Source organism: Cyphomyrmex costatus, unplaced genomic scaffold (genome assembly GCF_001594065.2).
Source record: "Cyphomyrmex costatus isolate MS0001 unplaced genomic scaffold, Ccosl1.0 scaffold23, whole genome shotgun sequence".
NCBI lineage: Eukaryota > Metazoa > Arthropoda > Insecta > Hymenoptera > Formicidae > Cyphomyrmex > Cyphomyrmex costatus.
In genome coordinates, this window is record NW_017276368.1 from 2503353 (window position 1) to 2519299 (window position 15947).

The following is a 15947-nucleotide window of genomic DNA, read 5'->3' on the forward strand; positions in this document are numbered from 1 at the left end:
GAGAGAGAGAGAGAGAGAGAGAGAGAGAGAGAGAGAGAGAGAGATAGGGAAAGAGAGAGAAAGGGATCTGTATCCGTGCGTGTCCAGTGTGTGTGTGTGTGAGAGAGAGAAAGAGAGAGAGAATGAGTGAGAGAGGGATCGGGCATTGTTTCGGTCCATTGTTTCCCAAACAAACGGCGTCCACGTTGTTTCGTCAGGAGATATTATGTTCAGCCAGACAGGCAGGACGAACGGGAAATGGACTGCTGTCAGTTTTACTCTTCGTGATAAATACCCGTTGCCGCCACCGCCGCCGCCGCCGCCATAATTCCGCTCATCCGTACATTGCGCTATGCATGTCGAAGTTATAACTGCGATGACAAGATAGGGTTTCTTTTTACTTAGCAAAAATTGTCTCGATCGATCCGCTATATACTTTCATAAAATCCAAATTACTGATATATTTCGTTATTTTTATTACTTATATTGTAGCCTAAGGAAAAATTCAGATCACGTTTTTTGAACATTTTCGATTTCTCAAACGAGAAGCGCGGTTCAACTGGAGAGGAGGAGAAATCTATAAGAGAAAATCTCCTTCCTCGGAACATCGACGATTTTTTTCTCGCGCGAATACTCCGTTTAAGGGAAAATGGTATCTGCAGTTGGAGAGCTATTCTCGAAAGATCGTAAAGGGACTTTACGGGAGAGAGAGGGCGTTATATTATATTATTCCGCTCGAGGCGATGAAGCATTCCGACGACGACGACGCGTCGTCACCGTCGTCGCACTGTCGTGTCACCGTTGCGCGTTGCCGTGCGGATCTCGATTTCACGCGGCGCGGAGCGGCGTGGCGCGCGAGGGAAGGCCGGTTTACGATTCATAAGACAACTCGGCGGATTGAATTAAGCTCGCTCGCGCTGCGGCAGCTGCCAGTCCCGTCCGCCACCGGGCGGGCGGCGCGAATCTGCATAATCCCGTTCGCGTCGACGATTCTAATTGGCGGATTGTTTCAATCTCTGTCGCTGCGAATATTTGCATTCGCGCTGCTCTACCTCCCTCGGCCTGCCGCCCTCTTACCCTCTTTCCCGCCCCTGCCCTTCGCCGTCGCTGCCGTCATCCCCCCCGTTATGCTCTCCCAAACTCTCGCATCTTTCTCTCCTCTCTGTGTTCGCGTCCTCCTCTCTTCTTTCTACCCCTGTAACCTCCTTTCGGCATTCACTTTATCGTCACTATCTGCTCCGTCGCGAGATGCAAAGCGTATCAAATAATGATCACCACCCTCTTATTTGTGATTTCTATTCAACCCGATATAATATATTTCTTTCCATTCGCTACATCATCTCGTCAATACGTAGGACTATACACGGAAGATTCGTGCAGTCGGTCTATTAATTCGATCGATGTGACTAGATCTTTTTTATGTAATACTTTTTTCTATGTGTATCGTTTATTATAGTATAATATATACGCGTGAATAACTTATCTCTATTGTGTAAATTCTCGCGTCATTTCCATGAAGATATGCGCACGGTCAATGGTACATACTTATTTCCTTTTTCGCTCTGAGATTAGTATTTCCTTTGTAAAAAATTGTAAAAGAAGCATTTTCATACGATTGCTGTCATATCCAACTTAATTGCGACAGTCTTTTCGTGATTTGATTATTGTTGGATACCGCAGAGAGACTGCGCTTTTTTCAGCCTAGTTTCACGATACCTTTCTTTCGATCGCTAACCACTTTTCCTTAGTGTTCTTTGCAGATAGCTTGTCCAAAAATACTATTCTGTAAAAGTATTCTGAAAATAGGAGTAATAATCAGGGCAATGAGCCAAATACTGAACGCAAGAGAAATTTGTAATATAAAATTTAAAATTTAATACAGACGTTTCGACTCCGATCGGATCATCTTCAATGTAACAAAAATAAATTATAAAATTTCGGTGTCGCTAATAAATACATGTAATATCAGGAAATTATTTGCATCTTGAAATTGAAGTCCATCAAGTAAAAGTTAATCCAATAACAGTAAGTTCAATCTAATAAAATTTATATAATTTGTTATAAGAATCTAAAATAACATGTTAAACAAGTGTTAAAAGATAGTTACCTTGTTAAAAATTGTGTATTAAATAATGTCAATAATGTAAAATTCCATAATGTAAAAAATGTAATGTCGTCCATAATAAAATATTAAAACAATTCAGATTTAAAATAATCCAATTTACAGCTTTATCGACTTCTTATGTTAATGCCATTCAATGTATTCTGAAAATATTTCTCTTGGTACGCATACGACAATAAGTCCAACATCGATAATATCTTACCGAAATATATATATATATACACATATATCAATAAACGACATAATGCGTTATGAAAAATTTGTGACGTTTAAGAAAAATAGACTAATATCACTTTCCAAATAAATAGTTAGTTTAATTACATTAATTGCGCATTATATGTACAATTAAAATCTTCTTATTTTACCGATTATCTTCATGCTTCGTATTAGTTTTTCACTCCTTTAATTTCACTTTGAGAAGAGAGAGAGAAAGGATGCGCAATTCTTTTATCATTCACATAAATATATTTTTATTGCGGGGCGCTCTCGCAGCAAACTCTCGTTCTTACTTTGCACAGAGAGAAAAAGCCGACGACGGTTACAGTAGAATCTGAGCTTTTTTTACGGTTGAACTCTCTGCGTAATTCAAACGTCCTATTCTCCGTGCGTCACGTGAAGAAACGCGCTCGCCGAATGACTCCATCGGATGTACCTTAGAAATCTTACATCCCTAAGAAATAACATAATTCGGCTGTCCACCATACGCTCGATTATTTTGAACAGATATTATACCCTGACACTTTGCTGTTGCTATTCTTATCATTCAGCATTATTTCTTCAGCATACTTTGATATATTTCCTCATACAAAATCAGAATGTAAATATTCTATAAAGATGTATATTGTATACCTACATCCAGTTGATATTATAGGATAAAAAGAGAATTATGATAATTTTATTCTCGAAAAGAAAAACAATTATTAATATCGCGATTTAATAAAACTGATTAATAAATAATAATAAGTTAAACAAGATTTGTATACGAATAAACCAAATACGACTAACTAGATTGGTATCCAATATATAAATATTATTCCATGTAAATAGGTATACCTTTCAGCAGGGAATAGAAATAAATTTGTAATAGAAATAAAATTGTAATATAGTAATGTAAACAGTCATAAGTTATTTTTTGGATAATTACTACTTTTTTTCAGTAACTATAACGGTAACGTAGATACAATTTTTTGGTAACGGTAACGAATTTTGCAGTTACTTTTATTGTTACTTCTGGCATACGATTGAACATATAATAGCTGGTTCGCGATAGAAATTGTTTTAATGGATTTCTATCGCGGAATATATCGGATAGATATCTCATTATCAGTTTGCCAAATATTTCACAGATTTCAGAACTATGAAATTATGTTTTTAAGAAAAAAATTAAAAACTAAAGCTAGTGTTAGTTATATTATTGTATATTGCTTTTATTATAGGCGATTTTTGGCGTGCCTCTAGTATAGCTATCAAAAGCAACCGTGGTTGAGGCTATCTTATTTGTCTTCTGATCCCTGAAAACGAAGATAGCCTTAGTCGCGATTACTTTTGATTGCTATACCAGAAGCACGCCAAAAATCGCCTTATAACATTTAAATTAAAATGTTATAAGAATATGTTTTTTAAATTGATTTAAAAAACGTAACGGAAAAGTAACGAAGAGTTACTTTTATATATTAGTTACTTTTAAAGAGTGACTTTTCATTCCTCGCCTTTCAGTCATATAAACTCTGTACGCCGAATATAATATGCTGTCGAACTAATAACGCGCAATCACAAACTGAAATAATAATCTCATAAATTAAATCGATCAGCTGATAACACCTACTACTATATAGTATCTTAAGAATTAATGTGTATTACAAAAAATTCTTTTAATTTACATAGAAATATTATTTACTATATAGACACACATAAAAATAAGTCGCGAGCATACCTTAATTGACTGTTTCTTTTATATTTATTTTATTATAATAAAAAAAACCTTAAGCGTTACTTATTTTAGTATTAAATCAAAGACTTTTTAGCGAATTGCTTTTTAGAGAATTGATAGACTATGTATATAGTATTACGACAATGATATATACACGAAATTGAACTCCTCTCGTAAACGCCGGCAAAGAATGCAATGAGTGTTACGCGATGAAAATTATTGCCACCATCGCGGTAATCACAATTAATAACGTTATATATTCTTTGTACATGAAAAGAAAACAGCCCGTTTGCGGAATCGATCGTTTTGATTATCATGCAGATGCACGGCAGATGTTTAACATGCGAAATAGCTAGTTAAGCGATACAATCGCGTAGCATCATTAGACGGAACGTATGGCACGTAATGTAACAGAGAATCGCGTCACGTGAAGAAAAATATTTACATACCGTTTATTTTAAAAAGTAAAAGCGCCGAATTAACCAAAATTGAATAACTTATAACGATAATAGATCATTTATGCTCGAATAAATGGATCTTATTCTTATAAATCTTGCGCGCAAACAATTAAATCACGCGTACGCTAAAGAAAACCTGCTCATTTTAAAATACACAATCCACGTTCTACGATGGAAAGATAAATAAGTAACTTTTATTCGCACGCTAAAAGAAAACAAAAATCATGCCAAAAGTTTCATGTTGTTCGTTTCGCGCGCGAGTTGTCGATGACTAGGTATATTATACATGCGCATCCTCGGACGAAAGAACGCACGGTCCTCAAGAGTCGCACTCACCCGATATACGCGTGACGACGATGGCGCGAACGGCGGGATCCTCAAAGTTGGCGCCGCTTCGTACACGGTGACGATCCACCAGGATGATCGCAGAGGATCTCTGTCTACACGACGATATCGCGCAAGAATATGGCACGAAATTCGACGCGTGCCGCTGGTCGAGGCGGCAAATGAGATAATAATCGAAGGATTCAGTCACTCGTCGTCGTCGTCGTGTCGTCGACGGCTGCGTGGCAGTCGGGATGGTGATGTGTGGTGGCGGCAGAGCGGTGACGGTGACGGTGACGGCGGTGGGGGTTGTATTCCATCCCTTGCGGCGACCGTCGGCGACGAGGGTGGTAGAGGACGGGAGCGCAAGAGAGAGAGAGAGAGAGGAGAAGGAGGTGGAGGAGGGCTAGGAGGCGGGAGGGTGGTGGTTTTTGAGATGATCCGGCCAATCTGCGCATCATTTCCCCCGATGCACCCCTCCCCGGGCCGCGCGCGTAGCGGCAAACCGGCGCGGATTCCGCACCACCGCAAGCAGCGTGGAAAGCCCTGTTGAATGCCACATTTCGAGGCAAAGACGAAGTGGGAGAGGGAGGAAGCGAGGGAGGGACCGCGGGCGTTTGCGGCGCGAAGAATGGAAGATAGAGACAGATAGAGAAAGGAGGGCGGCACTAAAAAGTGAAGAGGGAAGAGTAACGCTGAGGGAGAGAGAGGCGCGGCCGCGGTAGCCCTGCTACGGGGAAAAAAAAGTGGAAAACGCAGATATAGGCGAGCGAGGATGAGGAATCTTTTTCCCCGACGAGACGCGAGGCGACGCGGCTCGTTCCTTCGCTTCTATAGCTAGCCTATTTCGCGGCGACGTGCGTGTCTCTTCGACGAGGATATACGTCGCCGCGGAGAGATCGCATAGGTATAATACTTCCTCTCGATGGAGACCGGAATTGAAACATCTCACGAACAATGAGGATAAGAGGTCTCGCGCGCCTCTCTCTCTCTCTCTCTCTCTTCCTCTTCTTAAATTTTTATTTCAAGAAATAATAATTTATAACACGTACATATATATCCTAATAGATTTAGTTCTTTCTTTCATTAGACAGATCGGAGGAGCTAGGAAAAACGCATTTTCGTATAAACATGTTTGTGAGACAGACAGGAAAAATCGTTCGCGATCAAGACTCGATTGGTGTATTGAGTCTCACCTTTCTTACGAGAAACAAGCGAGAATAGTATTCGCGAAAAGAGATAAAGTCTGAGGAACCGCGCGCAGCGTGTAGAAATACACGAGCGACATACGCATTTTTCGCAACAGATACTTAATGATTGCGATGATTGTAAGGCGAGAATTACCCCGTATTTCACGTCATATTCGTATAAGATTTCGTCTACGACGAATAATTGCCGCGCGCGTATAGAAAATGACTTTTTTTTTCTCGGAAAAATAATATTATGGAGAATTCGATGTATTCGCGAAAATTATAGTTTTTCTCGACATTAACAAATCAAATCTCAAAACTATAGGTATAATAAAGAAATGCTTATCATGCGTTTACGCGCGCATATCTGCGAGCACGTGTTATTTCGTTTTGAAAAATGTTATTAATTTGAATAATATACGGCGCGACACATAAATGATTTCGATAACATTGTCAGACATTTTCCTTCGAAGGTGCGGTAATTAGTTCGTTTTGTAACGTGTGCGAGCGGTCGATTAATGGGAGAGAAATAAATAATGCGCCGAAAGTTTATCGCGCGGCGCGTTGTGTGCATTTATTATTTATCGAGACTTTTCCTGCGGCGCGCAGTCGCGCTCTCTTTGCCCGATATAGAGACTGGATGACCACTTACGTCATCACACCCCGTACGTGAAACGATGCTAATTGGTCCACCGCAGGAGGGGTAGCGACGCGTGAAACGCTCGCTCGTACCACTCGTCGTCGCCCAAGTCGCCCACGCGTTCTTACCCTCTAGCTTCGCTCCCTCGATCTCGATTCAACGCACGCGATGAGCACGCATCCGCGCGCGCGCGCTCGTTAATTATATAAAGAATTTCTCAAATTTGTTTCTCCCTCTCTCGCTCGCTCGCTCGCTCGCTCGCTCGCGCGCGCGCGCAAGCATACCGTATGTGCCGCCAACGTATGATTCGCCCTCGATACGGAATTGACGTTACTCGACCGAATAGAAAATTTTATGCAAATAAAAATGGTGTTTTGAAATCGAAAAGGATATAGAAAACGAGTCATCTAGCTCTTTCATTCAAGATTTCGCAGATGTGCTTGAAGCGTTCCCCCGCGCGCAATTCGATTTTAACTTGAAGAGAGAAAGGACATTTGTCAAAGTTTTCCGAATAACAAAGCTATATATACGTCCTGAAATTTATTCTACATTTTTTCGTGACTTCTTCCGCAATTGTGCCTGCACCTGCAGTTGTGCGAACCAAATATATATTATGTTATATTTCATCACAACAGTCCTCTTATTATACATATACCCACCATTAACTTGAATGTGAATAACCTTTAAGTAAATTAGGGGAGGAGGATACTTTGCGAGTGGTTTGCAATCTCTGTTCCCAAGAGAGAAACGAGGGGAAAAGAGGACAACGTTCTTCGCGAGTGAGTATCCTAAATTTCAATCGACACGACGATTCGACCGCAAGGCACTGCCTTAAGAGAGAGTCTCTTCGGGCTCTTTGCTAGGTTCGAGGAGGAAGAAGAACGAGAGAGGGAGAATGCGCGTGGGGAAACAATTTACCCGAAATTCGCCTCGTTCGGCGACTGCGGCAACACTCTTATTTGTCCCCGCGTAGCAATCTGTTCCCGACTGCAACCCTTCTCCCAGCTTTATCCCCATACCATTGCCGCCGCCGCCGCCGCCGCCACCACCACCACCACCGCCACTACCACCACACCTTTTCGGTCGGCCCCTGCAACCCCAATCTGCCCCCTTTCCGCGTTCCCCAACGTCGACCACCACGAGGTGCGATGGTATCGTCGCGCGGCTATGCAGTCTTCTCACGACGAAGACAGCGCGAAACCTAGATATATATATATATACCTACTTGCAGAGTGTCTCACGGGAATTTTAAACACCGACGATTCGTCATCAGTAGAGTGTTCTTTCTTCTTTTCCTTCTTCCTCTCAACCCCCATTCCTCTCCCCCGAATAGTCGGAATTCGAGGGCGTCTTAGAGATGTGTCGTACTACACAAAGCAGTGTTACGACTAAATCTCTCTCTGCGATATCTCTTTTCTTCTTCCTATAGGCCGCGAATCTCGAATAGCGAACGCTATCTTTCAAGGACGCGTGCAACTCGAAAGTTCGATCATTCATTCCCCGCAAAGGGAGCCGCTTGATGCTTCTCACTCGCGACCTTAGCGATCCACGACGATTGAGCGAGGGTGACGCGCGCATTTATTCCGTAATGTGCATTTAACGAGACGATCGAGGCTCTTGCGTATAAATTAGAAACTCCGTGTGGCAAAACTTAAATATCGCCTAATTAAACGCTATCTAAATCTTGCGACGTGTCTCTCTCTCTCTCCCTCTCTGTTGTCTCTCTCGTTTATCGTATACATATAATCGAAGAGCTCGGTTTGAAAGTAACAGAGCCCAGGCGCGTGTCTATATATATATATATATATATGTATATACCTATATACATTATTATAAAAGTGATATATGCAGAAAAAGTGACTCTTACGCGCGCGCGAATCACGCGTCTCGTAATCACTCCTATCTCATTCTCTTACATGATCTCTCCAGAGACCCCCTCGATTCTCAGTCGGGCGCGCTCGTTTAATCGAGATTTATCCTCATTGTTGCGCATCTGTCGCTTCGCGCGCGCGGGGCACGTAAAAGAGACGCGCGCGGCAGAGGAGTAGGAGGGGGAGGGGGGGGGGGGGGAGAGAGACGAGGAATCACTTGAGTCGCTTCGCGCGCGAGCTCGTATATAGTGAGAGCTCGCGCAGCGGGGTGCGTAATATTCCCGGGAAGTAAAGCTCTCGAGAATTTCAACTTCCCCCTCCCCCTCCCGCTCTCTCCCACTTCCGCTCTCGCCCACTTGCTTCTCCCACACCCACTCCTTCCGTCTCCATCGTCCTCTCTCGCAACGGCCGCCCCTCCGACTACGAAGGGATGCAAATAACTACGGTGATAACAACAGATAGCTCTGTAGTATGGTGTACGTACGCCTGCCCGAAGCTTGCCGCGTATATCTATATACGACGCGCAGTGTGGGTGACTATACACACGATGATGGTAGGGGTGGTCGTCGATGGTTTGCGGGTTTTGATGCGGGAGCAAGGGGGAGGAAGCGTAAGAGAACTAAGCGAAAACGAGGGCAACGCAGGGAGAGGTATACGAGAAAGAGGGGGTGAGGGGACGAGCGAGAGAATCAAGCTTAAAGAGTAGGCTCAGGGGGAGGGTTGAGGGACAGGCAGGCAGGCAGGCTGGCAGGCAAGCAAGCAAGCAGGCAGACAGGCAAGCAGGCACACAGGCAAACAAGCAGGCTGACAGGAATCGTATACCTACAGGAAGAGAGAGAGAGAGAGAGAGAGAGAGAGAGAAAGCCGCGAAAGGGAAGAGGTAGAGCAATGCGCGATGGCGGTAGCGGTGGTGGGGGTGTCGAGGGGGTGACAACAGAGAGCGGATGGAAGGCAGAGTAGATAGAAGAGTGGTGTAGAGAGAGTGTCTCTCTATACCACCGTCGTCGTCTCTGTCGGTCCATCCGTCGTTCCAATCGTCCCTGCGTCTCTCCACCTCCTCCTCCACCTCCAACGTCCAACTGTATCCGAGAGTTGGGTGCGAATTGGAGCGATGAGGATGATGAATCGTAATGCGAGAAAGGGAGAGAGAAAGACGAAAGGGGTGCGGTAGCCAGCAAGGCGGGGGTGAGGGCAGGGAGTGCTGGGGGACGTCACTCGCTGTCGCATCGAGCGCGAGCGATGAGTGGCGCGCGCTCGCTCGTCTTTTGTTTGCGATACGATGCGACTGCCAGCCTGGTGACAGCGACGACGTGGTGCGGGACGTGGTCGGGGAACGACACGGGGCGGTTTAGGGAGGCTCGCGGGGAAGGGTAGCGGCGAGGGCGCGAGCGCGCCACTGGAAGGGGGCCGAAGCGCCCCGCGGGCCTGGAGGAGACGGGGGGGGAGGGGAGGGGGAGAGGTGGTGGATGGTACGAGCACTACGAGCTTGGGTGAGAATCATAGAGCGCTATACGCTACACTTAACGCGCACGCACGACACACGCGCGAATGACCGTAGTAAGCCTCCTCCGTACCGCGCGCGCGTTGTCGACAGGTTGCCGGATACGCATCCTGCGCGAATCCGCTTTGCCCTCCGGTGCGAGAGATGCGATGAGCTCGAAATCCGAGCTTCGAGACTGCAGCTTTAAATGTCTTTAAATATCGCAAATATGCGCGCGACTGCATTTATCCAAATATGTAATATAGAGACTTGCGGTTTCGCTCAACTATATCTATAATTATAGCATGAGGTAGATACATACAACTGATCTCTTATTACATTCTTCGTCTTGAGCAGCGTATAATTCTTCGAAATCCTTCTAAAATCTGTTTATTTATTATATAAAAATTAGCACAACGCCGCAAGTTCTTATTACAGTTGAAATTAACAACAAATAATGAAGGAATTTTCGCATTATTTTAACACTCGCGACAGAATAGAATTGGTATATAGAGAGAAGTAGAGATTTTGAAAATATCAAATTTATGCGATAAATTATAAATTCTTCGAGAACACCTATATCACATGAATTTGTGATGCGATTGAGTTAACGCGCGGTAAGCATCGCGAGATTGCATCGCGATATGGGCTTATTTGCGAAGATGCTATGGCGCGACTCAATGAACACGAGCAACATTGCGGAAACGATAGATAGAAGACTTTTTCGCGTGGCGCGAGTTTTCGACAGAAATTTTCGCGACCGCACATTTATACGCCTTCCAAGTAAGTATGCGATTCTTCGCAGATTGACGCGCGATTTAACATATTCTCATATACTTATATTCTCCAAATATAAATATCTACGTTCGGAAGCAGAGAAATTTTCCTGGTGAGACAATCCAACCGCAAGTTTAGTGAGTAATCTATACGGATGCGAAATACAATTTGCACGAGTTACTTTTGCGAAATCTGTCATATTTATTATCTCGTGGGCGAGATAGAATTTTTTCGCAGATTAAACGAATTTCTTTTATGAAAAAATATTCTTTTCACACGGCAAGAGAGTAGAACTAGAATATATACACGATACTTGAGTACGTAATTTAATTTGTGCCCGCCTCTGCAGCTTCGGAATATAGATCCATCTGCTCTCGAAACGTACGCTTGATATAACGAAATTCACATTTTACACACACACACACACACACACATATATATATATATATATATATACGCGCGGAGCGGCGAGAAAGAATCTCGCGATGCGATAGAATATTCGCGAGGGAAGGTAGAATATCACGTATGAAATAACAGCCACGGCGCGGCGGCTGAAAGGAGGCGAAGTAAGTTCGAGATGACAGAGTGGGGTCGTGGAGGATAACTCGGGTCTCGACCGGAGCTGCTTTTGACACGAATACGTTTACGCGATCTCGCGTGGCCTCTCGTTTCTCAGGACGACGCCACATCGCTTACACCCTTCGTATCTTTCCATCACGGGAAATATGTATATACCATATATATGTTATACAAAGACTTAATTTTCGACAGCATAGTAAGTAGGTAAGCCCTACTATATAAACAGGTATAGAGTGATATGATAGTTATAGAAGTGATATGATAGTTATAGAAGCAACTTGTATATATGTATATTATTGCGCACGTAGAAAGCAACTTTAATTAATTTCCGTATAGAAACCGAAAAACGGTATATACGATAAAAAAATAAAATGTATCGCGCATTATATTTATTCGTAACGATCCGCGCGCGCCGAAGAGCAGAGAGAATTAATTGGACGGCGCGCGGCGTTAATAAATTTCGCGGCTCGCGGCACTGCAGTGATACATGGCTCGATAGCGACTTCCGGTGACACGATGACGAGCATAACTCAAAGGACGCATTTAATGCGAGGACAATTAAATGTGCGATCCCTTTCCTCTCGGTGCGCCGCGCGCTTCCCGGACGGTAAGTTATCCCCAAAGTTTCGCCGAACTTGGTCGCGCAAACAACTTTAATTAAATATCTACCGTCGTAAGACCTTTGTGTGTGTGTGTGTGTGTGAGGAGAGAGCAAACTCGCGAACTGATGATATAATTCCCATTCGATTGTCTTTTCGGGGATTGCGCTCTGCCGCCGCCTACATCCGTTGCCACGACGAATATATATGCGTATATAAACGAAAATGAATAATGGAGGGCGTGCATTAATCGCGCTCTATCGGCGCGGCGCGGCAGAGAGAAAGAGGGCAGGAATCCGCGCGCGTTACGTACATACCATTTTCTAATTGTGTCCGTCTCGTTACACGCTTCGGCCTCTGTTAATTATGGTAACTCTCCGCGGTGAATTCGGAAAAATCGCACGTCTTTCCGTACGAAAAGCATATAATAAATAACGAGAGTGGATTCTTTAGATTACATTCGCATATTCATCAAATGTCTGTCTGTAATGCGGAAAATAATCGACTGCGGATTATAGTGATTATGCTAATGACGCAAGAATTAATTCTTTCACGCGACAAATATACGTGTGCCTCTTCGCATTTTTTAATCCTTTTATAAACAAATGCGAAATTATCGCATAATGAGAATATATTGTTTTCTTTTTTTTTAATTAATCTCTCTCCCTCTCTCTCTCTCTCTCTCTTATTTTAACAAACGATACTTATTGCATGCATACTGTTACCTCGAAATATCTAATCACATAGCCGAGGGAAGACTCGTTCGAAGCGTACGTACGCGATCGCGTTCGTAGGAAAGACTCAGATCAATTACATAATGGTGCGGTTGAAACGATGGATGCTCTCCAACCGTGAGCGACCCCTTCGCGGTATCCCCCGCGTGAGCAGCCCCTTTTCGTAAAATGACTATAGAACAAAGGGTTGTGAGCCTCTTCTCTACGGGCTCGCAGTAATTATTATGCTCTTTGACGATCCCTCTGTCTGTCAACGTTAACGCGCCGCGGTAGAATCGATACTTGTAAAACTTTAATCGTTTCGCGTGTGCGTGCATCGATGGACGCGGTATGCGAAAGTACCTACCACCTCGATTCGAAAATGATGATCACAGCCAGAGAAAAGTTTCTTCGATTCAAACCATATTTCTGATATACGATTAAAGAAAAGTTTTTGAAATCACAAGCAAATTTTTATTTTCCTTAAAAGTATAAAAATCAACGAAAGAAACAATTTCTTCAATCCAACGATACATACTTTTTCTCCATATACGATTTCTGCTTTACTGCGCTCTTTCTATAACATGAAATAGTTCGTTTCGTTCTTCTTAACGATATCATACGCGAAAGGAACCGTAAAAGCAAAAGTGTCACACGATGAAACTGTAATATATTTTTAAGTAACATATGTATGTACGTACATATATACGTCATCATATACTGTCAAATAAAAGCGACAGTGATACTTCGAAATATCACTCAGCATCATATAGGCATCCTCTTATTTATAGGACTATACGTGAGCAAATTTTCTCGTCGATAGACGAAGGAAATCTGTAAGAGAGAGAGAGAGAGAGAGAGAGAGAGCTTATAGATAATAAAGCTTCACCGATAAACTAAGCGAGTGTATCTTGCGGAATGTATCTTGTCTTAAGCATCAATTTGCCGCAAACGGCGTACTGAATACGCGATTCGATCGCTTGATGTATCTATTTGATCTTAGCGATATAATCGGACTCGTGACATATTACGTATTCAAAGCAACTACGATACGGATTATAATTGCTTAATAACCTAAACTATCATTGAAGAGCTATAAGTAGTTGTAAATTCGAAACAATATCGGACGCGACACTACAGAATTACATATTGAAAGAAATGTAGACCCAGACAGCACACAGTAATGTTTAAAAAATGTATTTAAAACGTACATTTTGGACGTTTGGACATATAAAAAAATATCTAAATTAGATATTTTAAAAACGTTTTAAAAACATCCAGTGTTGCCATTTTCTTAAAAACGTCCATTTTAGGATGCACTGGACTAAATTAATATATTGAACAAATTTTAGACTACAAATTTCCAGACAAATTTACACGCTGGAAGCAAAAGATTCCTAACTCTTATCACTGCGAGCAGCAAGCTATTATTGCTTGACGCTTGTTGCGCGTGCTGTCTGAACTAAAAGCTTTAATTTGATAAATTTTCGCGTTACCGACGGTAACAAAAGTATTATAAAACTATATAATACGTAATATATATATTACTTTAGATAAATATTGCGAAGAATATTACTAAGTCGAGCCGCGCCATCAGAGGTCTACAGATATTCGCAAAATTCTCGCAAGTGCTTTGATACGCGTATATCTCTTTATGTAGAATCTCAACTCTAAATAACTCTCTCAGGCGTATAAGGTAGATAGGCTTCCACTACAATGCCTTACTGTGATGAGTCCAGTAGTGGAAGCTGGGACGAAACGCTACAATTACGTGATATTCTTCGCAATATATTAGATTAATTTAAAGATTTTAACGAAATTATTGGCTCATTGCCCTTATCTCTTTATATTAGTTGTTGAATACATATTAAGCCTTATCACAAACATTTTTATTATAAAATTCCTCGTGCAATCTTAAAAAAATTTCATTTGACAAGTCAGCGAAAGCAACACGTCGCGAGCAGACTTGGAAAATTTTTTGCATGAGTTTTGCAAACATTTTTTAATTGTTGAAATGTAAACATACTTTGTACGTTAAATAACGTACGTTTTTAAAACATTCGTACTAAGTCCATGGACATTTTTAGACTAGATTGAAACCAAGTTTGGATGTCTCCAATGAATGTTCTGTGTTGTCTGGGGATATACATCGAGCATAAAGTTCAATAACTTACACATCTTTCTCGATATAATCGCGAATTCGCAAGTTAAAGAATTTATTAATCGATATATATATATATACTCGTCACTCTCGTATAACGTACGTGTATATATTAAATGTAGGTACAATAATATTATATTTTTCATGAAATAACGAGGCGTAAATCCGCCTCACACATACCAAATATTGTCCCTTTAAATTGCACTCTGTAGTCGCGTCTTCTCCTTCTTTATTCTTCCTGCGATAAAGACCACTACCGCGCAGCTCTCGACTCTTATTGTAAAATAGATTTGAAATCGGACGTCCAAAGAAAACCAAGAGTGTATACCTTCGCTCGCTTTCGATTGTATCGAATTATGCGAATCCAGGTGTGGTTTGACGATCAGTTATCTTTCCGGATCGCGGCTATCTCGTCGGATCTCGCGCGCGATCTCATTATCCTGCGGAAAGTTCCGTCATTTCCGTCGTTATAGTAGAGAGAGAGAGAGAGAGAGAGAGAGAGAGAGAGAGAGAACTCCTTCGCGACGCAGAAATACTTTCCTCGTTAATCTTAATTTCGTCGCTTGGCAATATATAGGATATATAGTAAACATACACAAACGACATGCTTGGCGCGCGAGTCGCTATATCCGCGCGCGCGGAAGAGCGTTAATGACACTGCGGATGTTACACGGGATGAATAACGTCGTGACAAGCGAGAGTCCTCCTCCGCTGCGGCTCCTTCATTTTCCTATGCAGCCTAATGTTCCTGCCTAATTAATTTTTCGTTCGTCTTTCCTCACATCTCGTTTTCATTATACTTCCAAAATAAATAACGTACGTACGTTGCGCGTGCACCTTTTCTCTTTGACATTTCTATATAATGCTGTACCATGAGAATATGGCATACTTATACATATATATGGTATATCTCAATTGCCTGCTAAAGACAGCCTGGAAATCGAGTCATATCAAATCTATCTGAAATACATCTTTATATTAATATAGATAGAAAGAGAAAAGCGAATATATATCGAATCTCGTTTGTGAATAAATTTAAATGCAAAAGTATTATTATCGCATTGCTATTACACAGAAAAGAAAATGCAATCGCCTAAAATCTCCGACTTTTCAACCAACGTATT